Raw genomic sequence first — 26,448 nt, 5'->3', positions numbered from 1 at the left:
AATTTGTTCAAAATTGTAAAGCTGGCTAGTGGCCAATGGCACACAGGGCTCTAGTTTTCCACTTCCCCAATGAGATGCTTTCTGCAGTGAAGTAACTCCTAAAATGCAACAACGAGGGCAGCAAGCAGCGGCAACCAAACCCCTTCGCAGTTTACAAAGCCTCCCATTTCTCAAACTCTGTGAGGTATGGGGTTCCCCTCCAGCTTTGGATCCGTATACAACCATAGTTCTCTCTCACCCCACCCCCATCCACTGCTCCCTACCCCATCTCCTGGCCTCTATTCAACATTGTTGCGCTGGGGAAACCTTCCTTGACCTCATTACAGGTCAGAGCCCCTGCTCTGTCCCTTCACCATACCTATAGTGTCACCACAACCCATAATCTGCAGTAGGGTAATTGTTTAATCATTGTTCTGCCTTTCTAGATGGAATCTATTCCCACCATGGCATCCTCTGCATCTGGGACATATTTTGCCCTTGGGAAATATGTGCTGAATTAACAAATGAACATGTTTATAGATGAAGAAGCTCTGAGGCTCACTGAAATTAAATGACTCGTCTAAGGTCTCATACCTAATAAAAGATCATGTGCCAATTCCTCTATCTCTAAATAGCCAGTTTTCCTTCTGCTCTGCCACACTAGTTTCTAGGTTCACACAGATCATGTTGGTCAGTTGGAAAGAGATACCCAGGAAAATAAAGTCTCCAGTTGAAATGTCAATATCTCGGGTTTGGAGAGCTCTTTCAGCCTGGGCAGTATGCTCAAATACCAGGTATTCTTGGGTGCTCCTGAGTAGATCTCTTTTGGAGACTGGCTACTTTTTAATCTCCAGTGAGGCTGTCAGGACTAAGAAACAGAGATGAGAGCAGCCGAGGCTCGACTTCCAAGGAACACTGGTCTCAAATGGACAACAAGCTTTGTTTTCATGGGGTGCCATGTTGAATATCAAGATTACATCACTTGGAAGTGAGACTACCCTTGTTGGAAAGCCCTGATTGGCTGTGTTTCTGACTTCTTGGTGTTCTTGATTTTTATTTTTTTTTAAATATACAGGGTCTCACTCTGTCACCCAGGCTAGTGTGCAGTGGCACAATCACTGTAACCTTGATTTCCTGGGCTCAGGCAATCCTCCTGCCTCAGCCTCCCAAGTAGCTGGGACTACAGGCGTGCACCACCACATCTGCCTAATTTATTATTATTATTACTTTGGTAGAGACAGGGTCTTCCTATGTTGCCCAGGCTGGTCTTGAACTCCGGGCCTGAAGTTATCCTCCTGCCTCAGCCTCCCAAAGTGCTGAGAGTACAGGCATGAGACACTGTGCTTGGCCTCTTTGTGCTCTTCAATTGATACGATTTTATTTGGTAACTTCTGGCTGCAAAGTCAACTGAGTAGAGTATGTGTGTATTTGTGGGGGGCGGGGGGCTGGCTCACTACCTCACTGCTATTACTGTAAAAAGACCTCCCTGCTTTTTCCTGGAGGGAGGAACTTCCTTTGCTGGCTTTTTCTTCCTTCACTGATTCTGGGTTGTTGATACCATTGTGGCCAAGGAAGCCAGGAACTTCCATTTCCATTCTCTGCTGTACAGCAGCAAATTATTCAATTCAACTCACATTTGTTGAGTACCTACTATGTGCATGAAGAACTCCTCTCTCTTCTAAGGCTTTCCCAGACAATGCTGCCTAGTGAGAAGTAGAAAACTTGCCAGCTATCCGGGTAACGAAATCAAAATTGAATTTTTCTTCTTTTGATAGAGACTTTAGGAATAAAGTCAAGGAATTTTTTGTTGTTGTTGTTGGGGAACTGGGCAAGCACAGGCGAAGTGCCGTAAGGCATGACTAGTTCAGTATCCCAAGGGAAATTCAAAAAAATGCTTATGGAAGCAGCAAGGAGGGAGCCGTTAATTCTAATGACGAATCCAGGGCAGACTTCGATGAGGGTGTGATTTGAATTGGCACCTGCAAGGTGCATAGAATGTTTAAAGGCAGCAGGGACGGGAAAGAAAGGTGACTCCAGGCTGCTCAAGAAACCCAGCTGGCTCAGGGAAAGAATCCAGTCAAAGTGGCCTGTGCTCCAACTCAGCTCTAGAGGCCTCCAACCTCCCGATGTTATGGCTGCAACACTAAAACAGCTTGCTCCACCTGACCCCCTCTCCCAGGGCCTTCTCGCAGCCACTGCTTTAATTGCCATGGCATTCCAGGGACCACTCCAGCACCTGATGGGGATTCTTCAAGGTTCTGGCCCTAGGAGGAGGCTGCTCCTGATGTTCTCTCCCTCCATACATCATAACATGTTATGACTTGAGTGTCCGGGGATAGGGCCATAGGCAGGAGTGACTGATGACATATTGGGCTTAAGGACATTCAGGGCTACAATTTCAAATTGTTTTCACATTTGACTATGAAGGCAGATTACTGTGTTAAGGAAACTTGAGTGTATAGTGAGTTTTCTGCCTCCTCCCTGTCCCTCACCCTCACCCCAACTACATTTTATCTCTTTGTACAGCATATCCTTACATTTGATGATAATTCTGACTTCAAATTGGGTGTCACAGGGCCCTGCGTAACCAAAGCCAGTTCCACTTGGCTCACGTTCAAAGGGATCCCTCTTTCCCTGCCCTCTCACCCACAATCAGCCTGCCAACATTTAGCACAAAGTTTGTGGAAACCAAACGACATTCTGCCCTAAGAGTCAAGCCTAGATCAGTCCGTGGTCAGAGGTTGCACAACGGAAGCCCAAGAGGCAGCTGCCACCAGAGAGTGGATTGTGTTTGATCTGCAGCTCTCAGTCTACGCTCTCACCCAGCTTGTGTGACCCTCTCAGATGGACCAGCCTGGGTCAAAGCCTGGTCCCACCACACACTGGCTTCTGAATATGGAAAGTCCCTTTCCCTCTCTGTGCCTCAGTTTCCTCAACTATAAAAGGGGGATAAGAATAGACCCTCTGTCGTAGGATTATTGTGGGAACCAGACGAGTTAAATACTCTATGTGATGTGGGTGAAACAGTGCCTGGCACAGAGCACATCTTCAGTGCATGTTGGCTTTACCTGTCAGGCACCCTGTAGGCATCTGAGCTTGTGACCTCTGCTGGGGCCCAATGCTGAGGAGCTCGAGTATGCAAAAGGGAAGACAGTGATGAATCCTGTGTGCATGATGGAAAGACGCCACTGTTTCATTATTTCAGAGCGAGTGAGGAATGCTCAGGCCTGTAAAACTGACGCAAAGCACCCTCTAAATAGGTGGGAAAAAGAGGATTTGTTAGCCCAGGGGCCATTTTCTGGAATCATCTGTAGCACAGAGATATCATAGTTGAAAATTTCTTTCCTTCTCTACCACCTCACCTCCCTGACAATGCTTGCTCACTGATAGTACATAGGCTGCTCCTGTTTGCTTTCCCACTTGACATTAAGCTATTACAGAGCTTTCTCCTCTGGGTATCCCCAGGGTCTGGTTCAGTGCTGGCACATATTAGATGTACAATAAATGCTTTTTGATTAAGTAATTGACTGGTTATGACCTGAGGAGATGAGAAAGAACCAGAGTGAAGAGTATCTCTGTGAGGGCTATGCTATGTCCATGGGCCAGGAAGCCCACATTCACTTCTGGCACCCTAAGCTCTCATACTTATGCAAGCTTCTTGTAGGCCCCTGCAGTGCCAGGTGATAGGTTGGGATAGCAGGGTAGGTCTCCAGCAGGGTGAGGGGACCAGGACCCGGGCCTGGGCAGAGCAGGAAGACCTTGCAATGGGCTGAGCTTTCACAGTTGGGGTTGCAGCTCAAAGCAGCAGCTTATGGCTCAGGTAGGTTGGTTGGACATCTGGGGAGCCAGCCGAACAAGGGTGAAGCAGGACTCAGGGATTCCAGAATGGCACAGCCACAGCCTGAGCAGTGGGTGAAGAGATGGCCGCACTAGCGAGCAGAGATCCCAGCATAGACTCATCCCAGGAATGGGCTTTTCTCACAGCTCTCAACGAGAGGCGCAGGGCTTGCAGCTAGGTGCTTGCAGGCTCCTGGGTGGTAGGTGGTAGGTCCTTGAGGGTGGAATCTGTGCCTGCATTTTGTTCTGTTTTTTAAAAATTCTCCACAGCCTCTAGTGTGGTGTCAGGTACACACAGAAGAGCTTGAGAACTGTCTATGGAAAAAAATGGAAGCAGCCAGAGTCATGTCCGGGCAGCTTCTGCCTTGTGAAGCAAAGCCGCCAGGCCTCCTAGGAGTCCTCAAAATTCTCTTTATGCAAAGAGGAGTTGCAGATGACTGACCAAAAGCAAGTGATACACCCTGACAGTGCCTGGGAGAGAGGAGTGAGAATTACCAACTGGAGAGAGTCTAGACCTTCCCATGAAGCTACTGCTTCTTGTACCTGCCAGCTGAGATGAACTGGCAAAGATACTGTATAGCCATACGCTAGGAGTCTTTGAAGCAATAACAAACCTTAATTGAAATGGAGAAATCAGAGTTTAGGAAAGAGGTTTCCCAGTTCATTTCTTCTCTGCGATCTCATGTCACATTACAGGGTCTCCTCCCTGGGCATTGGCCGACCTCACACGGTGCCACTGGAAGGCCTCCTGCCCCACTCCCTACCCTTCTTCTCCCTCTTCCCTTGTCTTCTTCTCATGTACACCGTGTCTGTTCAGAGACAGAGGACAGCCAAAGCCATTGGAGGCCTTTTCTTGTCTCCCTTCCCCATCCCAGGGCACATCTGTTTTGAGAAAGTCTAAGAGTTGAAATATAGGACCAAGGCATAGGAGTTCCATGTCAGTGTAACAGGGCTGGGCATTCCTTCTACAGAAGCACACATGTTTATGAACCTATGTTTAATAAGTGGCAACTGTGTGCCAGACACTGTGCACTGGAAATGCAATGAACTGAAAACAGGTATTCAAACAAATCCTTGTTCACAGCACACTATTCACAATAGCCACAAGGTGGAAACAACGCAGATGTCAGTCAACGAATAAACAGATAAACTCTTATGGTATATGCACACAATGGAATATGATTCAGCCATAAAAAGGAATGAAGTACCAATACATGCTACAACATACATCAACCCTGAAAACACATTAAGTGGAAAAGGCCAGTAGCAAAAGGTCACATATTGTATAATTCCATTAATATGAAATATCTAGAATAAGAAACTCCATAGAGGTAGGATGCAGATTGGTGGTTGCTGGGGACTGGGAAGAGGGAACAATAAGAAGAAATTGCTTAATGGGTATGGGGTTTTATTTTGGGGTGATGAAAATGTTTTGAAACTAGATGGAGGGGTGATTGCACAACATTCTGAATGTACTAAATGCCACTAAGCTATTCACTTTAAAATGGTTAATTTTATGTAACATAAATTTCACCTCAATTAAAAAAATGCAAGAGGAAACAACAAAATTTCTTGAAAACTAATAGATGTCACATGGTAAAGAATGGCAGAGTTTCCCTTATTAATTGTTTGAGAAATATAAAATGTTGTCTGTGATCTCTTTACTGTGTATTTATTCATTAATTCCAATGCCAAGTGTTGAATGACCACATGCCCAGTAGTTTAAGTACTTTTCCCCTTACCCTCAGGCCCTACCTTGAAGGAATAATATTTTATAAACCACCAAAATCTTATTCCTGGAAAATGTCAGTCAGGAGCATCCGAACTTCTTCCCCTGGGGCACATGCTCTGTGACTGTGTCTCCTCCCTTGTTCCAGACAGTGTGGAGGACTGCAGTGCCTTTGTCTGGAAATGAGGTGTTCTTTCCATGGCCAGCTTTGGGAAGCTGTGCTATCCACCCACTGAAAATAGTCAAAACCCAGCTCTTTCCTCAAAGGGGTCAATGATGTCCTTATGCAAAACCAAGAAAAGCACAGTCTTTGGAAATCGGCAAGGAAGAAAGCACTGCTTTCTTCCTGTACTTGTGAAGGCTTTGGTCCAAGTGTCTTGCAGGGCAAGATCTGAGTTTCTAATTGGGAAACTAGGAAAGCTCTGAGCAGGCTGCATCTGGTGGGGTGGTATGCAAGTGTGTTCCCCTTTCCCAGTGGAGGTTTCATTATGGAATGGTGTGGGTCACCCATGTAATGAGACGGGAGGCTTTTATCTAGGCCACTGTTATGCTATGCTGGCAACTGCTACTCAGCAGATTGTGGGCCTTGGGCAGGAGGGAAGTTTCAGGTCAGGAGTGGAAGGTGGGGAGAGAGAAAGGAGGGTGGAAGCCATCAGTCATTTACAAGAAAGGGGTTTCATAGATAAGCTAAGTCTGCAGGACTGGCCTTAAGAGTAACTTATTCTCTTTTGTTATTGACACATCTCCCTAACATAATGTTGAAGAAACTATATATGTTTCTGGTGGGGGTGGGCAGGATTATATGCCTTAAATTCTTAGCACCACCATTCAACAAGTGGTTACTGAGAGCCTAGCATGCACACTGAAAATTTGTGGGAGCCAAGAAAGTTTGGATAGACATTTGTTTACTCTGGGTTTCAAATCACTGGGAAGGTCACTTTGACCCCAGCGTTAGTTCCTGGGTGGTTTCAGGCCAGTGTGCAGGAGTGGCTGTCTGGAACTTGCAGGCTACAGCCAGGGCTTTGGTACATGATGATCACATGCAGAGGGGCTTTTGAAAACTGGCACTTTGGCCCATGGGGCTGCAGAGGAATCACAGGTTAGAAACCATGAGCAGATGGATGCACATTCAATATCTTACCTGAGTTGGGGAGGAACAAGAAGCTCTTGACTCAGAGTGCAGCATTCTTTTCTCTTATTTATGGTGGCCACTGTCACATGTCATTTAGGTTAATACACAGCATATCCACTGTACTATTCTGTTCCCGTAATACTAAGCTCATGGAACTTCCCTGTTCCCACTGCCTCTTTCCCTTCCCCTGCCCTTGACCCTCTTTCCCTGCCCCTACACCACCTCTGAACCTGTGGCCCACAGCTCTTTTCCCTGTCAGGACAATGTGAAGATTAAACATACTATCACATGCAACTATCCTTATTGTTATTATTTGTATATTATTTTCCTCTCTTCTGCCAATTTTCTTTTTATGACTTGCCTGGGAAACTAAAAAAAAATGCTGATGGGCTTTTCTGAAGACTATCCAGCTTGAAATTAGGGTTGTATTTGAGGAGAATAAAATGTAACTGAAAAACATCCCATCAGGAGAAAGCTACAGTGAAGAGCAAGGGCATGTCTGCAGCGGCTTCTAAATACAATCATCTCTTCAATTTTGACCAAGAACTACAGCAATGGTTAGGTTTTGTTTCATTTCTTAGTGACAAACTCCATGGAGCGGCTTGCTCACAATCGTGGGAGCAAGTCTCTTCCCAGGGGTGGGGATTGGGTTTGGATGCCGCCATGTCCCCTGGGAGTTGCCTCTGAGAAAGAAATCTTGTGTTTGTGTGAGGTTCGTTTTGGAACTTAGCTGCCCTTTCCTGGTCTCCACTAAATGTTCACTCATGTCCCCAGATGATACTCTGTTCAGATGGCTCAGACTGATGTGGGGGAAAAGCCAGAAACCTGGCCTGGGCTCTGGCCCTGGGGATTGTCTTTCAAAGAATTTGCACCCGATTTTCCTTTTGCTGTCCAGGGAGGGAAAAAGTCTATCATGCCACTGTCTTTATCTCTCTTACGGTGTCTGTGACGAGTCTCCTGAAAGCCCATTATTCACCTGGAACCCTTCTTGCTGAATGGTAAGTTACATATCGATATTGGATATGTAATTCCGACTGCTCCACTGGTCTCTAGCTCATTCTTATCTCTGAGGCGAAACACTCTTCCTGACAAGTTTGAGGAAACGCTGAAAGGATTTTAGTTAATTAAGGCACCCAATGTTGTTTCTCTTCTCGAGAGGTATTTGGGAACTCCTGAGAAAACTTAAAGGATTGAAACTGAGGAAACAGAAGAGATGAGGGTGGTATGGAGGTTGCCTTAAAAGTTGAGAACTACCTGCATCCCTTGAGGGTCTGCCCCTAGTTTGCCCTGGAGGCCACTAGGGGAGGATTGGAACTTCAGGTACAATTTTCATTTCACCTTTCCGCAGGCATTTGAATGCCTAGCTGTGTCCTTGTATGCGAGATACAAAAGGTGATAGAGACCCTGGATAGTATTGGGTATTCCTGGGCAGAGGCAGATAGAACTTGGATTCTGGTCCCTCCATTAACCAGCTCTGTGACTGGGCCCACACTTCCCCTCCCTGAACTGTAGTTTGCTCATCTGTGAAGTGAAAGGGTGGGGCTGGCTCTTCTCAGAAGTGTTTTTCCATTTGAAGTCTCTGAATCTGTGGTTACTTCCTCTTTTTCATCAACAGCTTAGCCTCTATTAGAACCCCGTTTACTTGAAGGTTTTTGATGTTGGCATAACATTCGAACTTCACGGGGTTGGAGTAAGTCAGGCTTCCCTGGTTGGGACAGGGAAAAATCACAAATATACCCAAGCCATTGACTGATGCTCAGATTCCAGGCCATTGGATTAAATGAGTTAAATCAGCACCTTGGTGAGAATTAGAAAAAAGCATCCCCTCCATGTGGACTCAGTTGCAAGTGGGGTGGGTCTAAGGCCTAGCAGGTGGAATTCTGGTACTTTCAGCTCCATAGACTCCCAGGAGTCCTTGCGCAGTACACAACCTGCATAAGCAATAGCGGAGCATTGACTTCTTTGGGCTCTGACCATTTTAGCTAAGGAGGACAAAAGAGGCCAGAGTAGATGCGTATCATTGATATAATGGAAGGAGACTTATAATTACTGCCTTAAAATATGTCATACAATAAGAAAGCTGCAAGTCTGGGCCGAAGATGCTGCCCAGAGCCTACACCTACACAGTCTGTCTAATTTTGGTAGTTTCAAGAGGCAAGATTAGAAATAATAATAAAATCCCTTATAATTTTATAGAGTCTTACAATTTATGCAGCACATTCAATGTACTTTCTTTTTCAATTTGATTCTGATCTAACCATTGCCCTGGTGAGTAATAATTATCCCCATTTTGAATATAAGGGAAATGAAGCTGAGAGATTCAAGAACTTGTTCAAGGTCAGCCAGCAAGCCATGCTGCTTAGCGGGATTGTGCCACCGATTGTGTTGTATGAGGAAGGGAAGCGGTTAAGCCAGGAACTGAACCCATGTATGTCTAGCTCCAAGCTCAAGGTTTTTTCTTCCATGCAGGTCACACAAGATCCTGAGCAGAGCACTGGCAGCCAGACCTAAGTAACTACTCTGTAGGGGTCTGAAATTAGTCAGAGTAGGTCATCCTTCTTGTTTTTATGAAGTCAGGACTCTCCCACACAGGGGTAGGTAACTAAAGACTTGGAGTGTGAGTTCTGGAAAGGTCTTCACAGATCTTACAACTGAACTAAGTATTAATTTTTCACAGGGAGGAGTGATAATTAAATGCTTGTTTACTATCTATGTGCCATGAACCCAGAATTCTCTCCTTCATTTTAGGAATTATCCTCGAAGGTATCTTGAGAAAGTCTTGAGCGTTTGGAGAAAGTCATCTGGAAGTCACCATATGATATGAAAATATCTATAGGCCACTACTGACAAATACAAGACTCTTCAGCACCAATGTGGTGCTACCACAGGCCTCTTTAGCTGCCTTCCACCTCCACCTACGTTCCAGACCTGTATACCCAACTGCTTATCTCCATCTGCACATTTGCTGGGCATATTCAACTTTAATATGTCTAAAGTGTTAATCACTGCCTTCTCCACAATCTGCTTCCCAAGCCCACTCCTTCTCTAGCTTACATGATTTTTATTAATGGCTCCACAAGGTACCTTCCACTGCCTATCCGACTCAACACCTTATAATCACTCTCTGTTCACTCATTCCTCCTTTATCACATTCACTTGGTCACCAGGTACTTTTGATTCTACTTCCTAAAATCCATTCCTTTTCCTCAGTTCCCACTGCCATTGTCTTAGCTGAGGTCTTAATTATCTCTGCTTCCCATCTCTCTAAGCCAGCCCCCATATGGCCAATACTTCTTTCTCCAAACACAAATCTGACCGGATCCTTCCTCTGCTTAAAAACTCAAAAATGGCTTCCCATAGGAGGGAGTTCACCCTTCTCAGTCTAGCAGTGTAATTCCTATTACACGCTGTTCCCTACCTGCCATTGACTTTGCATACCCTCTTTGTTCAAAACACACTTTCCCTAGGAACTCCTAGTCATTTTCAAGACTCTGCTCATCTATCACTTCTGTGGTGTGGACTTCACAGATAATTCTGGGGAAGGATCTCCTCCCTCTCCCCTGGATTAGTCAGTGCCCTGTAGCTACTGCTATTATAATGTATATTATCCTGAACTGCAGTTTATTTCTGTATCTGTCTCACTTACCAGACTGAAGCTCCTCAAAAGCAGAAGCCATCTCATTATCTTTGGACTCCAAGGCCCTGGTATACTGGCCAGCACACGGTAGGTTTGGTAAATGCTGAATGAATGTATGGAATGGTTGCACCTCCCTCTTTGGTGAAATCAATAACTTAGTTTGTTGAGTGTTTATTATTCTCTTGGGTTTAGTCTTTAGGGAAGAGGGCAGAAGTCATACTCATTTCACAGGCTAAATATTGACAATGTATGGAGGCCAAAGAAACATTTGTTTTACAACACATCTCTTTCCTAAAATTGTATCTGGGGTGGGGACAGACAGGCAGAATTTCAGACAAAAGGAAAGACTTGGTCAGATTTTCCTGTACAGCTGCCTCTCCAGCCCAGCACTGGGAGAAGGGCAGGCACATCAGACTAAGTGGTTGATGCAACTGAACCCGCTTAAAGGCTGGTAAGACCCTTGCAGAAGTCTTTAGATAGAACTTGCAAACCATTTGCAAAAGGGTTAGGAACAGGATACATCAATGCTATTTTTAAGTCCTGCTCTTTGTAACTCAAGGCTCTCCATTATCTAACAGAACTTCAGAATGAGGATTCCTTAAAATTAGCTTCAGGTCCTTATGAGCTGTAGCTGAGCAAATGAAATGCAACTGCTTTAGAAGGGAGGCGCTTCCAAGATGCTCCAGTGGTCTTTTCTTTCCCTTCCTCGTACAACACAACCGGTGGCACAATCCCGCTAAGTAGCATGGCATGCTGGCTGCCGGTGTTCTCTGTTAAATTAGGGTGAGTGCTTGTCTGTGCTTCAGTTTCCCTTTCGGTTAGGCAGGACTGGTCTTCCCACTAGCTATCATCTACAGTTTACTTAACTCTATTATCATATGATGAATCCCCGTAAAGCTCTTCAGAATGTTAGGGAAACAGGTCCTATTATGCCCCCATTCTACCTTCATGGGTGGGATGGGGGGTCTGGGAGTGGGACCATTGATTGTCAAAGAAGTTAGGAAGTAATCTGTGTCACAGCAAGCTCCCTGGAAACTCTCAGAATAGCAAACAGGTTTCCTCTCCGCCCCTGGCTCCAGGCCATATTTTCGTTTTGGCTAGTTCCTTAGCCCCAGAGAAAATCTGGCTTCACCTAGAATGGTTTAGAAACACCTAAGCCCGCGAAGCTTTCCGGAGGGTCTCAGGCCTTGGCTTTCTCAGTAAAAAACAGAATTTCCTTGTGTCCCCTTCAAAGCGCTCCTACCGGCAGCTGGAGTAAGGTAACTCCACCGCCGACCTCCGAGGAGTTCATGTGGACTCAGCCCAGGCGCAGAGAGGAAGACTCCTGAGAGTCCTCGCGAAGGAGGGAAACACACCAGAACTAAAGTTGTGAAGGCGCAAGAGGCTACTTAGGAATAATTCCTTGTATCTCTGGGGCAGGTCTCATCCTTCTAAAGACAGGAGTGAGTGGGCGTCCCCTTCCAAACAGAGGGCGCTTAAAAATGTATTTTTAAAAAACATAACAGAAAGTCCTGAAACTCACCTTTCGGTCCGCGGAAGGGCTTCCTGCGGGCCCAGGGAATCTCCTGGGTGCTGCCCCGTCTGACAGCGCCCCGGGCCCTGGAGGGAACTGTGGGTTCCTTCTTGGTTGCCTCTGCACTCCCACCCTGAGCCAGGTCTGGCGTGTAGGGCCCCCGGGCCGGCACAGGTCTTGGGAGCCGCCCGCCCCGCCCCGCCCCGCCCCGCCCCGCCCCCGCGCGTACCTGCCGCTGCCGCCGAGGACAGCGCCCTCTGTGTTCCCTGCCTTCCTGCGGGCCGACGCCTGGCATAGTTGAGGTTTCGCTCCAACTCTGTCCTGCCCCCTGATGTCAGAGGCACAACTTCCTGAATCTGGCTTGCCGTTCCGCCCGCTCCAGGGGCTCGGCCCAGGCTTTCCACCCTGGGCCAGCCCACCTCGGGTGCCTCTGGCCTTGGGCGCACACGCCCCAGACGCGCCCTCTCCGTCTTCCCGCAAGTGGCTCCCCACTCCCCGCCCCGCCATTACGTGTCCTTGCCCCCTCAGTTCCGGAACACGCCTCCTTCAGGACACAGCGGCTGCGGAGCCAGCCCCAGTGTCTTTCACAGACGCACCAGTGTTCCAGGAACGGGACACAGAACTCCGGGCAAACCCGGCTGCAGGGAAAACAGCAGCCTAAATAGAGCGGCCTTCCTGGAAGGGGTGGGAGGCGTTGGAGAGGGATACCATGCGGCAGGTTGGGTGAAGGCGCCAATGTCTTATCGGGACAAATGAGCACGACAGTCCCCTCTAGCCAACACCGGTTGCTGCAAGGGGTGCAGGTGACATCTCAGAAGAGTCTTTGTCTCTGCTCCCTGGAGGCGTTAAGGAAAACTGTGCCCCAGGAGCTGTCACAAGCAATGATGGAGGGGAAAGCTGACTTCAAACAGTTCTCAGGGGTTCTTCCCTCTCATCCTCAGCTGCTCTCCATCTACTTTCTATTCAGATCTCTTGGCTCTAGTTCCGAGCACATGGGATGCTAGGAAATGAAAAGACCTGCGCCCGGTTGAATAGTGGACTCCAGACACAAAGCTCTGATGATTCAGAGCTTGTTCAGTGCCTCCAGGGATACTGTGGGTGGGAAAAGAGGGGGATGCCAGGACCTGGCTGTGGAGCATCTCAGGGGCCTCCTCAGTGTCATCCTGGGAGGTCCTCCCTGACAAGGGCCTGAGATGCTGTTCCCTCGACTGTATTTGCCAGATACACAGGTACCAGGTGCCAGGTGCTGAGCCAGGACTTGCCCTCCATCGACTGTGGCTGAGTATGGGTGTCCTTTGGCTTCTGCAAGTGGGCATTAAAATGACTGCGGCAACCAACTGTCACAACTGAGATTCAAGAGATTCCTTTCTGTTTATTCAGGAGAAACCACGTGGCTCTGAGTTGAAAGGCCAAAGAGAAAACCCACCATCCAGCCTGAAATGCCAAAAATGGCTAGGAAAAGAGGAAAATAAAAGTTTTTTTTTTTTTTTTTTTTTTTACAGAGGAAGACTAGATTCGCAAGCCGAGAGAAGCTCAAATCTGTAATGACACTTTGAGCCTGCAATTATCTACCTATGTACAGTAGGTTCCTCTAAAACTCCTGGAGCCTAAGGCCAGAGTATAGAGTCTAACAGGGCCATGAGGAAGACAGGCCTGGGATGGATGATAGTAAGGCCTTGAATGCCGGCCTGAAGATTTGGGAATGGGGGTCTCCTGCCTGGAGGTTTACACACAGTGCGTCATTCAACCTTTCACAACACAATTACGAGAGGTAGTATTATCCTCATTGTACAGGTGAGGAAATTGTGGTTGAGAGGAAGCTAAGGAAGTCCCTCAAGGTCACATAGCTAATAAATGGTACAGCCAGGTTTGAATCCAAGTGTTTCCAACCGCCGCCCCCCCACCCCCGACTCAGTGCATCCTTTTACCACCATATCATCTAGTAGAGGAGGAACTTGCCTTCTGTGAAGGAATTCCACACTTGAGCAGGGATCATGTGCAGGTCTTGAATGACGCCTATTGCGGGGAGGCCACAGAAAATACTTTGCTGAAAGTCTGGAGCAACATTACAGATTGGTTCTGGCCAGGGTGATGAGTATGTAGGGTTGCTTTTAAGAGAAAAGAGGAAGAAACTAAATGAGAAAAACAGGGGCAATCGAGTTGAGCTCAGGGCTTCATAGACATGGTTGCCTGATAGTAGAAAGGAAACCAGGGGCCATCCATAAGATGGTATCTCTAGCTATCTCAATTCGTAAGGAGAAAAGTCTAATGCTGAAAACCAGAAAATTCTGTGCAGAGAAATCAGGGACTTGTAGGTGGGCTGGATGGTGGATTTTCTCACACTAGACTGCCAAGGCTGCAAAGTCTGTTGCTGTATTGACACTACTAGAAGATGCAATTATGCAGAAGAAAAGAAGTGGGCATCTGGCAAGGATGTTTTCACCCTGGATGAATGATGCATTCCTTATGAAAAAGCAGGTTGGAGCACCCACCTACTATTTTATTCCTTGGCAGTAAAATCCCAACTCCTATGAACTCATGAACAGCCCCAGGCAGCAACAGGGCTATTACATTTTGCTTAATCCTTATTATTTTTCTTGTTTTCAGTAAGGATATTTGAAGTTGGTCAAGAGCTTAGTGGGCACTAAATGGAGTAGAACAAAATATTAACTTTTCTTTTTTTTAAAAAAAGAAGCCAAAATAAGCAGATTCGTGCACTGAGACTGGAAATTGGAACCCCTTTTTGACCACTCCTCACTAGCTTTTGCACCTGCTGATCTCTGGTTTCACATCAGTATGTTGCAGAAAACAAGGGTTGTCTCCCTCTCAGATACTGTGAAAATCAGTGGAGTGCTAAGTATTGAACTTAGTCTGCTTTGAAGCTAAGACTGACTACACTTGGATTTCTTTCTTGGTAATGCCGTATTTCAGACATGTTAACTTGCAGTATTGGCCAGTACTGATCCACCTGTGCTGCCTGGAGACAGTTTCCCATGAGTTTGCAAACTCAGAGTCTGGAAGCCGTGTCTTTTATAATGTGGTTGCACCCAGGACAGTGCTGCACAAAATTGGACACATTCTTCAGGTGCGGGAAATTTTAAATTGAGAACATTATTTTACTCTTACCAATAACTGTGGTGTATTCTTGCCTGCGACACTGTGAGAGGGTCTAGAAGGTTAAAACGGGGATAGGGAAAGTCCCCAAATAGCAACATGGATGTTCTGAGGAACTGAGTAGAAGTCACAGGGCTGCTGACAAGGAGAAGGCTGTTAGGAGGAAATGATCAAACTATAAATGGTATGGATATGATGAGCACAGACTTGTTCATCAGATCCTGAAATATAGCAGTGCTTTGGAACCACAAGTGGGGCAAGTTCAGGACAAGTCAGCGGAAATACTACTTCATGCAGCAGGTAATAAATTTATGAAATGAATTATCTCCCAGAGGAGGTACAAACGGGCAACATAAATGGATTCCAGAAGAGTGAATGGCAGAGGCATAAAGAGAGCTGCAGGAAGCAGAGATACACTCCATGTGGTGGGGAGTTCAGGGTGGCCCAATAAGGCCTTACACAGTGTGTACCTGGGGGTCTTTGTGGTCAAAAGAGTCCTGGACTCCATAGGGCTTGGATTGGAGCTGACTGGCAGCACCAACACTACCTCCCTAATTCTTCAGCCTCTGTGGCCTTTGCCTTATGAAGGCAGCAAAACCATGTTCTTTTTACCTGAGACTTACAGTCCATTTAAAATGCATTGCTTCTTTATTTTGACTTTCAACTTCTGAACAGATTTGAGTGTCTGCTTCCATACTGGTTACCATATGTAGCTCTTGCAATTAGATTTCTGTTCAGGTCTTCCTCCTAAATTATCTAATTCTGACATAAGTTACTCTAATTATGAAAGCTTTTTTTAAAAAACAAAAAACAGGAGTTAACAATATACTTTCTTTGGGAGCTTTTTTTTTAATGCGGCATCCAAAATGTCTTCATTGCTACATCCAGGATGCCTGGCAAAATGTTACTTTTACAGCTATAGCTCCAAATCTTGGCCCTGGAGGAAGTTTAGGAAGCTCTTGGATGTCTCCTCTAATAATCTACCTGTCTCCCACCACACACCTGCCCCTCTGCTCCATGCACTTTGTGCTTTTTTTTTTTTTTTTTTTTTTTTAGACGGAGTGTTGCTCTGTCACCCAGGCTGGAGTGCAGTGGCGCGATCTCGGCTCGCTGCAAGCTCCGCCTCCTGGGTTCATGCCATTCTCCTGTCTCAGCCTCCCGAACAGCTGGGACTACAGGTGCCTGCCACCACACTCGGCTAATTTTTTTGTATATTTAGTAGGGACGGGGTTTCACCGTACTAGCCAGGATGGTCTCGATCTCCTGACCTCGTGATCCGCCCGCCTCGGCCTCCCAAAATACTGGGATTACAGGCTTGAGCCACCGCACCCGGCCCACTGTGTGCTTTCTTGAGTACTCCTGTAAGTTCTAGAGATAGTATATCATGCCCCACCTCTTCCAGTATAGAGGTCAGGGTGGGCGGCTTAGAAAGCCCTTTGTTTATACTTCTGGGGCACGAAAGGGCTCAGTTTCCATTTTCTGTTTCTGGCTCACAGCCCCCCACCCCGAGTTGTGTCTTGAAAGCTATTTTTACAGCACTGTCGCTGGCAGTCATAAACTGGCCAGGGCTACTCCTCAGACCCTTTGCTGGGATTCAGCACTGGCTTTGTTCAGATGTAAACAACCGGCCTCTGGATTCCATTTTGTGGCAGGGGTCTCGGTGTTGGGAGAGAGCCCCACAGAGTTCTCATTTTGCCTCTCTTTGTGGTTTCCTTTGTCATCTGTTCTTCCCTTGGGGATGAGTTTACATATCAATTTATTGAGCGAGCCCATCACGTGGGTTTCATGAAGTAGCATTTACATGGTCTGGGTAGAACACTTCTTGTCACTTTGTCAGAGAGATTCCTGGGAAACCCCAGCTTGCCCTGCCCAGTGCATTCATTCTGGCAGAAGTTTCTGTGAAGGCTGAAATTGTTCATTCCTCTTGCCCTGAGGGCCCACAAAGTAATATGGCTTTGAAATTTACTTCCTTAACTAGTTCAGTGACTCAGAACATCAATGTTGCCACAAACAAACTTCCTCTCCCAAGGCTGGCTCATTTATAACAGGTAAAAGGAAGGGCTGACAAAAACATCACAGAACAATGGGATAGCCTTCATTTATCAAGTTGCAAAAGTACACTCACTCACTGTGTTTTAATTACTATTGACTTTTTCTGTGCCAGGCACTGTGCTAAACTGCTTATACATATTGCCTTTAAATTTCTAACAACACTATGAGGTACTGTTATAATACCAATCTAATAGGTGTGGAAAGTGAGATTTGGAAAATTTAAAAATTTGTTAAAGGTCAGTAAGTGGCAGACAGAGATTTCAATAAATAGTAGTGAGAAATACTTTTATTCAGCACAGATATGTTCCCAGCATCATGCAAAATATTAGATTTGCAAAAATGAATGAGACTCTGGTCTAGTGAAACTGAAGTTTCAACCCAGAATTTTCTGAATTCAGGGCCCGATTGCTACTCACCTTATTCAGCTGGACGGGTGTGGGATGTCCGTGGGGCAGAATTAAATTACCGATTCTGGGATGATAACAATAATAATGACATATTATTATGGTGACAATAATAAAACCTGGAGCTTTGTAAGTTTTCAGTGATGTTTCATGTAGATTATTTACTTTGATCCAACCTTTGTTAAGGGAGCAAGGTCAATGAGGAGCTGGGGCCTGAAGAGGTTGCTACCCATGGTAGTTGCATGACTGGACTAAAACCAGGGGGTCTGGCTTCTAGTCCAAAAATCTCTACTTGCAGAATGCAAAAATGTATCTGAGGAGACGCATTCCAGGAATATCTCTTGGTAGCATACTGAAGTGGTCATCAAGAAGTAACTGGAATCAAAGCCCAGACTGATGAGCTTTTGCAGAATATGGATATCAGCCTTGGAGGGAATTCTTGCGCTTGGGAAAGCTATAAAATGGCTACAAAAGTGCTTCAAATTTCCGCACTGAAGTATCTCTAAAAGATAGGAAATTGTTGCTTTAGGAAGACATTATTTAATATCTGTGACTTCACATACACTTGACACACATTTTCGTACACCTTTGGGGATGTATGCACCACAGTTTGGGAAGCATAGTATCAGATGACCTATGAAACTGCATTAGAACTGTGCCCTAACCAACTAAACTAATAAATACAGCAATAGAATTTCATCCATCCATCCATCCATCCATCCATCCATCCATCCATCCATCCATCCACTGAAAAATATTTATGAAGAACCTGCCATAACCTCTGCACTGTGCTGGGTAGGCACTATGATATGATATGATAGCATATAGAAGCTCCTGAGGAATTTACACCCTAATGTGGAACTGACCATTGAAATGATTAGCAGTGGTAGAAACTACTTATAATGAAGTGCTAAATTTTGTAATTTGGATTTGAGGGCAGTGAGGGCTGGAGCACTCATGGAAACCTTCCTGATGGAGGTGGGTTGACCAGAATGTGGGAGGTGCAGAAGAATTTGAAGATAGGGAAAGACAGAATGGTTTCTAGTTGGCCACAGTCAGAACAAAGGTGTGGAGAAGGAATAAACATGGTAGGATTTTTTTGGTAAGTAATGTTAATTATTTGATGATTCATTCTCTCGCTCTCTCTCTCTCTCTCTGTCTCTCTCCCTGTCACCCATCTCTTTCTTGTCAATGCAGAAAACTAGGGAAAGACTCAAAACAAAGGAGAAAAACAAAATATCCATAATTCTGATAACCAAAATGTAACACTTTGGTGTGGGCTATTTTTGTCTTTTAGAAATAGAGTTTGTATGTAGGTAATTGTGGCCACTGCAGATTTTGAATAGTTGGCTGACCAATCTCAAAGACAGTTAATCTGGTGGACTTTTGCAGGATTTATTAGGGTGGGGAGAGACTGGGAGACTGAAGTCAGAAACTCCAACCTAGTAAAAGGCCACCATATACTTTAGCTCCTGCCTTGAAAACTAACTAGCTAACTCACTAGTTGCCTTGATCAATGATGAGTTTCTCCATCACTGAAGCAATTCACATAGAGACTGGATGACCACCTGGAGGAGTGCTGTGGAGGGGACTGCCATACCTGGAGAGAGGATTTAGTAGTCCATATGACCTCTTTCAATCCCAAGATTCCAGGGCTTACATTGTTAGCTGTGGAAATTTCACATTCAAATAAATTACGAGTTCTCTCCTATTTCTTATGGTTTGACAGCAATTGCTTTGCTTAGTACATATTATTGGGTAACATGGTAAATGTTATTGGGCACTAGAAATCAACTAACTTTGAGGGGCTTGGGTTAAGCTTATGTGGATTTTAGCACTGCTGTGTTATTATTTGGGAGCTGCCTTTACATGGGAAACATTTAAGGAGAAATTCTCACCTCTACCCAATCTCTACCTGCCTGGGTGCCAGCTCAGTCACCACCTCCTTGACTCCCCAAGATGGAGGTAGAAGCCTCTCCTTTGTATTCTCACAGGACTCCGTGCTGAGGCAGCATGAAGCCTGCCCCGCAGTAATGAAATTACCTGTTTCTCTGTCTCCCACACTGCACTGTGAGCTCTTGTGAGCAGGGAGTGTCTGGCAAATGGTAAGTTGTTGGTCAACATTTGTTAGTGAATGAAGACCCTCGGCCACAAGGCCAGATCTAGGAGCTTTAGAAGCTTTCTCTGAGCAGGGATGAGCATGATGCTCTTCCTTGTGCACTTACCTCCTTGTGAGTGCCCAAAGCACTGGGTCCTTTCCTTCCTCAGTATGGCTCTGGGGTCTGCAGTTCTGTGTCCTCATGAAAGATGGAAAGTATAATTGGAATTATGCATGAAAAAAAATCATGAGAGGAAAAGTACATAATAAAAGGTGACATGGGCTCAGAGTATGGCAAGGGCAAGGCTAAGAGGCCCTTCTGAAACCAGATCAAGTGCACACTTTTCCTAAAGTTGCTGTGCCAATTCTAGGAAAGAACCTCTCTGCTACTCCTTTGCCTTGGAACTCCCTTCTCGAAGCATCCAATCCTGTTCCAGACAAACAGAAAGAAGACACTGCAGCTGCTATTATTCCCCACTTCCAGCATTACAGTGTTCTTTCTCGGGCTCCTGATGTTGCCAGCTGTTGACAAGGGCTGGGCAGGGAAAAATTGCTGCAGGCTCATCAGGAATTCTGGACACAGAGTGTAAGTCTGAAAGATGCTGGATCTGAGTTCCTGTGAGAATCACACAGGTTCCAACTAGAGCCTAAGTGAAGAGGGGAAAAAATCTACAAGCTTATCTTCCACCACTCCAACAGAGTCATTAGGCAACACAGTTTTCAGCGGTTCTAAAAACCATGTGGGCAAAAGGTTATTTATTTCTATATATGGCCAGAAAATAGCCCAATCACAGGGCTGGCTTCCTGGTTGACGCTGTCCAGTTTTTCCAGACCTGCAGACTCCAGAGACTTCCAGGCTGGACATTGGTTTCTGTGGCCTGCATGTAATTAGCTCGGCAATGGAAAATGTGGCTCCCAGCGCGACTGCCCCTACTTTTCCTCATCCCCCAATCCCTCAACCCTTGCCTCCCTTAGAATGCTGCAGCTAAAGAGCAAAGAATGAAGCTCTCCCAGCTGCGGCTCTGCTAAAAATAGAAAGTTTGTTTATTTTATGTTCATGAAGCCCTTTTCCTGCTGTTGCTGTTGTTATGAGTGTAACTCCCAGGCAGGAAGGGGATTGACTGCACTGGTCACCGGCCAAGTGAGTTCTATCCTATGTTGAGGAATCTAATTGAGCCATTAGGGGCCAGAGGATTTGGTGATCTGTTTTCTTTTTTGAGCCTCTCCTCTCCTAGCTGATACCTGCTGTCCAGAAAGCCGGGTGTGTGTTTGTTGGTTTTTAGAGGATCTGCTTGGATATACTTCCCTTTCAGAAGCAGCCTTCCCTTTGCTTATGATGTATTCACAAGGGAGGCATGGCCAGAGGAAAGGGCACTGAGCTAACAGGCAAGAAGCCTCAGTTTTTCTTCCAGTTTTGTTACCTGGCTTTGTGACCTTGAGCAAGTCACAACTTCTTCGAACCTCAGTTTCCTCATCTATAAAATAGAGATAACAACATATGCCTAGAATGCAAGTGTGATAATGGATATGGAACAACTTTGAGATGTTCAAGATATCAGTAGATGGATTATTGTCTACTTTTACTAAACCCGAGTTTCTCAAGTGTGTCCAAAAGATAGATATTTCCTTTGCCCCAGAGGGCTCTTCACTCCCTCTCTCCCAAAAGGAGGAGTAGAAGGGGGAGAAGAAAATAGTACCTAGGGGAGCACATTTTGATATTTCCTATAAAATATGCTAGAAACGAACTTATGTTGAAACACCTGAGAGGTGGCCAGGCACAGTGGCTCACGCCTATAATCCCAGCACTTTGGGAGGCCAAGGCAGGTGGATCGTTTGAGGTCAGGAATTTGAGACCAGCCAGGCAACATGGAAAAACCCCATCTCTACTAAAAATACAAAAATTGGCTGGGTGTGGTGGTGCACACCTGTAATCCCAGCTACTTGAGAGGCTGAGGCAGGAAAATTGCTTGAGCCCAGGAGAAGGAGGTTACGGTGAGCCAAGATTGGGCCACTGCACTCCAGCCTGGGCAACAGAGCAAGACTCTGTATCTAAAAAAAACCCCAAAAAAACAAAAAAACAAAAAAAGCAAGCACCACCCCCCCAAAAAAAAGAGAAATACCTGAGAGGTGATCGAGGATTTAATAAATGATCCCGGATGAGAGCAGGGGAAATATTCAACATTCTGTTAGCTTGCTGTGGGCTTTGGAGTAACAGTTATATTGCTATGTGTCTTATTTCCCATCTCATTGTGTACTGCCATTATTAATAGTTGATTGTCCCAGCCAGAAGGGACCTCCATTTGCTCAGCCTTCTAGATCACTTGGTTCATACCACACATGTAGTGCCTATGACATGTTTTCCAGACATCGTCTTGGAGTGTCATCATTGACACTTACTCTCCCCTCTAAGATTCTAACAGCTGAGGGCAGGGCTGTGTTGGCTATGTCTTTGAGTCACCTGGAGCCCCCTGTCACTATTGTGTTTGCATGGAGAATCAGGCCATATCTAGGCTGGTCCTGGTGCCTGGTGCCCTGTATCCGACAGGGTTCTTGATTGTAAGTCACAAAATAACAGCTTTGGATGATATAAATGGAAAAGAAATTTATTTGAATCAGGGCTCTTGCTTTTCTTGCTTAAAATGTAGGGTCTCTGTGACTTGGATGGATCCCTTTTTTTGTCCCAATAGTCTTTCACTATATTTAACATCTCCTTAAGTTATGAATGTATACAACAAACCAGGTACCTGTGAATTTGTCATCTTTGGAAATCACAGATATTTTCAAGTCATATTTCACTTGTTGCAGACATTCCCAATATTGTTTATGCTCATTACTACTTTTCAGTAACAGAAGTTGTTAAATCTGTCATTAGACATTAGATTTCTTTAAAGCATTAATACAAAAAGGCACACACATGATGCTATAACATATTTTTTTTTAAATTTTAAACTATATTTTAATATAATTGGTTTCTTATATATTTCATTTTGTGCATTTCATTTAGAAACATTCCTCCTAAGCTTTATAGGTTTCACCAGACTACCAAGGGCTCATGAGCATAAGAAGTTAAGAACTTCCCTGACCTAAAGCGTATTAGCTAGCTCATAGCAGGATTGGTTACATAATTTTCAAGATCCAAGCAAAACGGAAAGGTGAGGCCTCTTGTTAAAAGAACTGTAAGAATTGCAAGATGGCAACAGCAGAGCATTAAACCAAGCGCAGGGCCCTGCTGAACTTGGGGCCCTGTGTGATGGCACAGGTTGCATAGCTATGAAGCTGGCCCTGGCTCACAGAATTTCCAGAAAGGTCCAGGGGCCAGGCTCAGGGGCTACGAAGCCAGGAACAACATGCAAATTGTGCTGGAGAACTGGCCTGGTGAAAACCCAGTGCTGCTCCTGCTGGGTGCAGATACTGAAGCTTGTCCTCATGCCACACTGACAGTAGATGCTGGAAACCACCCTTGAATCTGCTGCCACTGATGCATCAGCAAGCTGGATGGAGTTGTTCCCATTGCCAGAGTGACTCCTGCTTTGATGTATCACGAGTTTCCAATTTAAAGTCTTGGTTAGGTGCATTTGATTGGTGGTGCCTAGCTCATGGTCAGCCCTCCAGCTGCAAGGGAAGATGGTGAAACAAATATCTGTGATTGCTAGCCTCCCTAGAGGGAGATCAGCTCTGTCTAACAGGGAGAGGGACTCCCCAGACATAGGAAGGGGGTTCAGATGCCAAGTGGCCAAAAGCATGACAAACGTTCTTGACAGAACCCATGGACCCAATGGATATCTTGACCATTTTCGAAAATGCCTGTGGGCTAGTATAGAATATGTGGCCACCATTAGGTAGATGAGACTGTCTGGGAGACCATACTTTACATGCTGAAATATTTTTAATTTTGGGGACATTTGGATTGTTTCTAGTAACAATAAGGAAGAATATTTGGAATAGAGATTATTCAAGAAAATTCACACAGTGTGGAGGCAGGACAAAGAAACTTGGCACTTTCACTAAATATTCTCCATCCACAAGACCATACAAAGCCAAGAAGAGCAGATGGGCTCTACACTGTCACAGAATGACAAGGCCTAATTAATTTAAGAGTTTCCTTGAAGCAAAGGACAGTGAGTCAATGTGGATGCATTTAACGTTGTGCCGAGCCAAGGGGAGCAAGTGTTGTTCTGGAAATGAGCCACTGTGTAGTATTGTAGAGAAAGTAATACTCAGGGAGCAGGGGCTGGGCCCTAGCCTCAGCTCATGGCTCATTGCTTGCCTTCTCACTTTCAACTAAAAAGTAAATGAGCAAGTATGTGGTAGGTTTTTGTGTCTCCCTATCTCAACAGTGATGGGTGGGCTGTTCTTTAAAAAGTGGTGCAAGGACAGAGCTGCTGCCAGTAGGCTTGGCAGGAGACAGCAGAGTGCAAGCTGCTTCCTAGAAGTGGAGTTGAGAGGCCACTACTCACTGTCAAGGGGCTAAGCCATCCAGCAGCTCCTCAGGAGGTCAGGAACAGAGGGGACCCTGCCTGATGAGACAGAGGAGCAGTTGCTGCACCCAGAGGGCCTACCTATGAGAGCTGTCAATGAAAAGAGTCAAACTCTGTAAAACATTTGAAGAGATTTATCCCAAGCCAAATATGATTTGCCAATGATCTGTGACACAGCCCTCGGGAGATCCTGAGAACATGCACCCAAGGTGGTTGGGCCACAACTTGGTTTTATACATTTTATGGAGACATAAGACATCACTTAATACACATAAGATGTACATTTGGTTTGATCTGGAAAGATGGGACAACTGGAAATGGGGGTGGGGAAAGCAGGCTTCCAGGTCATAGGCAGATTCAGAGGTTTTCTGATTGGCAATTGGTTGAAAGAGTTATTATTGGCCAAGCACGGTAGTTCAAGCCTGAAATCCCAGCACTTTGGGAGACTGAGGAGGGTGGATCACCTGAGGTCAGGAGTTTGAGATCAGCCTGACCAACATGGTGAAACCATATCTCTACTAAATACAAAAAATTAGCCGGGCATGGTGGTACATGCCCAGCTACTCAGGAGACTGAAGCAGGAGAATCGCTTGAACCTGGGAGATGGAGGTTGCAGTGAGCCGAGATTGCACCAATGCACTCCAGCCTGGGCAACAAGAGTGAAACTCCTTCTCAAAAAAAAAAAAAAAAAAAAGAAAGTTATTATCAATAGAAAGGGATATCTGGGTTATGATAAGGGGTTGTGGAGACCGAAGTTTTATCATGCAGGTGAAGCCTCCAGGTAGCAGGCTTCAGAGAGAATAAACTATAAATGTTTCTTATGGGAATTAAAGAGTTTGTTCTATCAGTAATTTCAAAAGGGAGGAGGGTATAATGAGATATGTCCGGCTCCCCCTTCCCATTAAGGCCTGAACTAGTTTTTCAGATTAACTTTGGAATACCCTTGGCTGAGAGGAGGGGCTGTTCAGATGACTGGGGGGTATATAATTTTATTTTTGATTTATAGAACTGCCTTGAGAGGCTGGCAGGAGGGCCTGTGGGGTTGGCCTGAGAAGGAGCAAAGGGAAAGGCCCCTTACCTAGCTCCAGATGTGTGGAGTGCTCTATGTTCACTCTCTCCTTGATTCCCCACAGTAGCGCTCGTGAGAGGTATTACTATCCCCATTTTACAGACTGGGGAGCCCAATTCTCAATTCTCTTTACGTTCTCAACATAGTATCTTGATGGGAAAAGAAGTTGGCCACCATCTTTTTTTTAACGTCTAGTAAAAAGCTGGAGCTGGTTTTCCTTTTAACACACTTTTCTCTACGGAGAAAGAATTATAATTCCCATCCCTCCCACTCATCAAATAAAAGTTCTTCGGCAAAGAAATCTTGACTTACTATTTTTGTGTGATTTTAAAAATAAACAATTAATTAAACTTTGGAATGATTGTAGATTTATAGAAAAGTTGCAAAGATGGGTGCAGAGATCCTATCTACCTTTCATTCAGCTTCCCCTAATATTACCATCCAATGTAACCAATGGTGCATTTGTCAAAACTAAGAAATTAGCATGGTATAACACTTAACTAAACTATGATCTAAACATGGTCTTTTTTTAGATTTAACCAATTTATCCATTTATATCCTTTTTCAATGTTTTAGGATCCAATTTAGGATACCACATTGCTTTTGGGACAGTTTGCGTTTTAAGAGAACATTCAGATTGCCACTGGAGGGTTTGACTCAGGATGAAAAACGAGTTTTATTTACAATATTCTCTTGTTTTCTTTGCCAAAGAGCTTTGAATATTAAGTGCTTTTTAAAGTTTTGTGACCCCAATGGGCTCTTAGCTGCTTCATTGACATGTTAACGCCAGACAAGGTTGAAGTGATTTGAAGACTTTGGAATCAAGATGCTGCAAAGGTGCAAACTATTGTGGTCTTTGGAAATTTGGTATATCCAGGTCTATTTCTTCTCCTCAAGTTCCAAGTCTTAAACAACAGGATGCTTTTCACACAGACTTCCTCCTTACATCTTCCTGTGGAGTTATATAAGTTTAGGCTTGGACTCTTGCTTTGTGCTGAGGCCAAAAAAGAATTAAAGCGGGTGAGGTGTTGTGTGATCTCATTTGTGCAATTGGTTTCTCTGAGTTACCCAATCCATTGTTCATAGCTCTGGCTTTGCAATGGCAATATTCCAAGTCATGAAATGTCTTATTATGTTTGTCTGTCTGGGCTTCTGCTTATTAAGTGGGCATTCTTGCTAACATAGTTTATATTCTCTTGAGAGGGATTTAAAAATGAAATTATTGTTAGATATTCTTGAGTCTATCGCAGGTCCCTCTTTATATTTTACTGACCTGGACTCTTGGTGCTTTTGGAAATCTGAAAAATTTCAGGAGCTAGGTGGCTGGAGGTCCCTGGTTATGAGGAACTGAGATCCCACAGAATAACTCTATGAAGAGTTATTTATGAGACTTCGAGAAATAGATA

At 45.1% G+C, this 26,448-nt stretch overlaps 1 protein-coding gene across 5 annotated transcripts in view; it reads right to left on the bottom strand.

The window, feature by feature from the left end:
- The window catches only part of LOC116473201 (uncharacterized protein KIAA0040), a 31,426-nt gene extending 19,175 nt beyond the window's left edge, over window positions 1-12,251 (bottom strand). For 3 of the 5 annotated variants that reach the window (XM_058442995.1, XM_032160925.2, XM_032160926.2), the window contains exon 1: window positions 11,837-11,981. The gene's annotated coding sequence lies outside the window, so the exon portion shown is untranslated. Of the gene's footprint in view, window positions 1-11,836; window positions 11,982-12,056 lie in introns of those variants that run through there. The other 2 variants (XM_058442994.1, XM_032160927.2) reach the window with 1 other exon arrangement.
- Between the last annotated feature and the right edge of the window lie 14,197 nt (window positions 12,252-26,448).

Source organism: Hylobates moloch, unplaced genomic scaffold (assembly GCF_009828535.3).
Source record: "Hylobates moloch isolate HMO894 unplaced genomic scaffold, HMol_V3 SCAFFOLD_8, whole genome shotgun sequence".
In the NCBI taxonomy this organism is placed as follows: domain Eukaryota; kingdom Metazoa; phylum Chordata; class Mammalia; order Primates; family Hylobatidae; genus Hylobates; species Hylobates moloch.
Note: the sequence above shows the minus strand (reverse complement) of the source record. Positions and strands in the feature narration are given on the sequence as shown.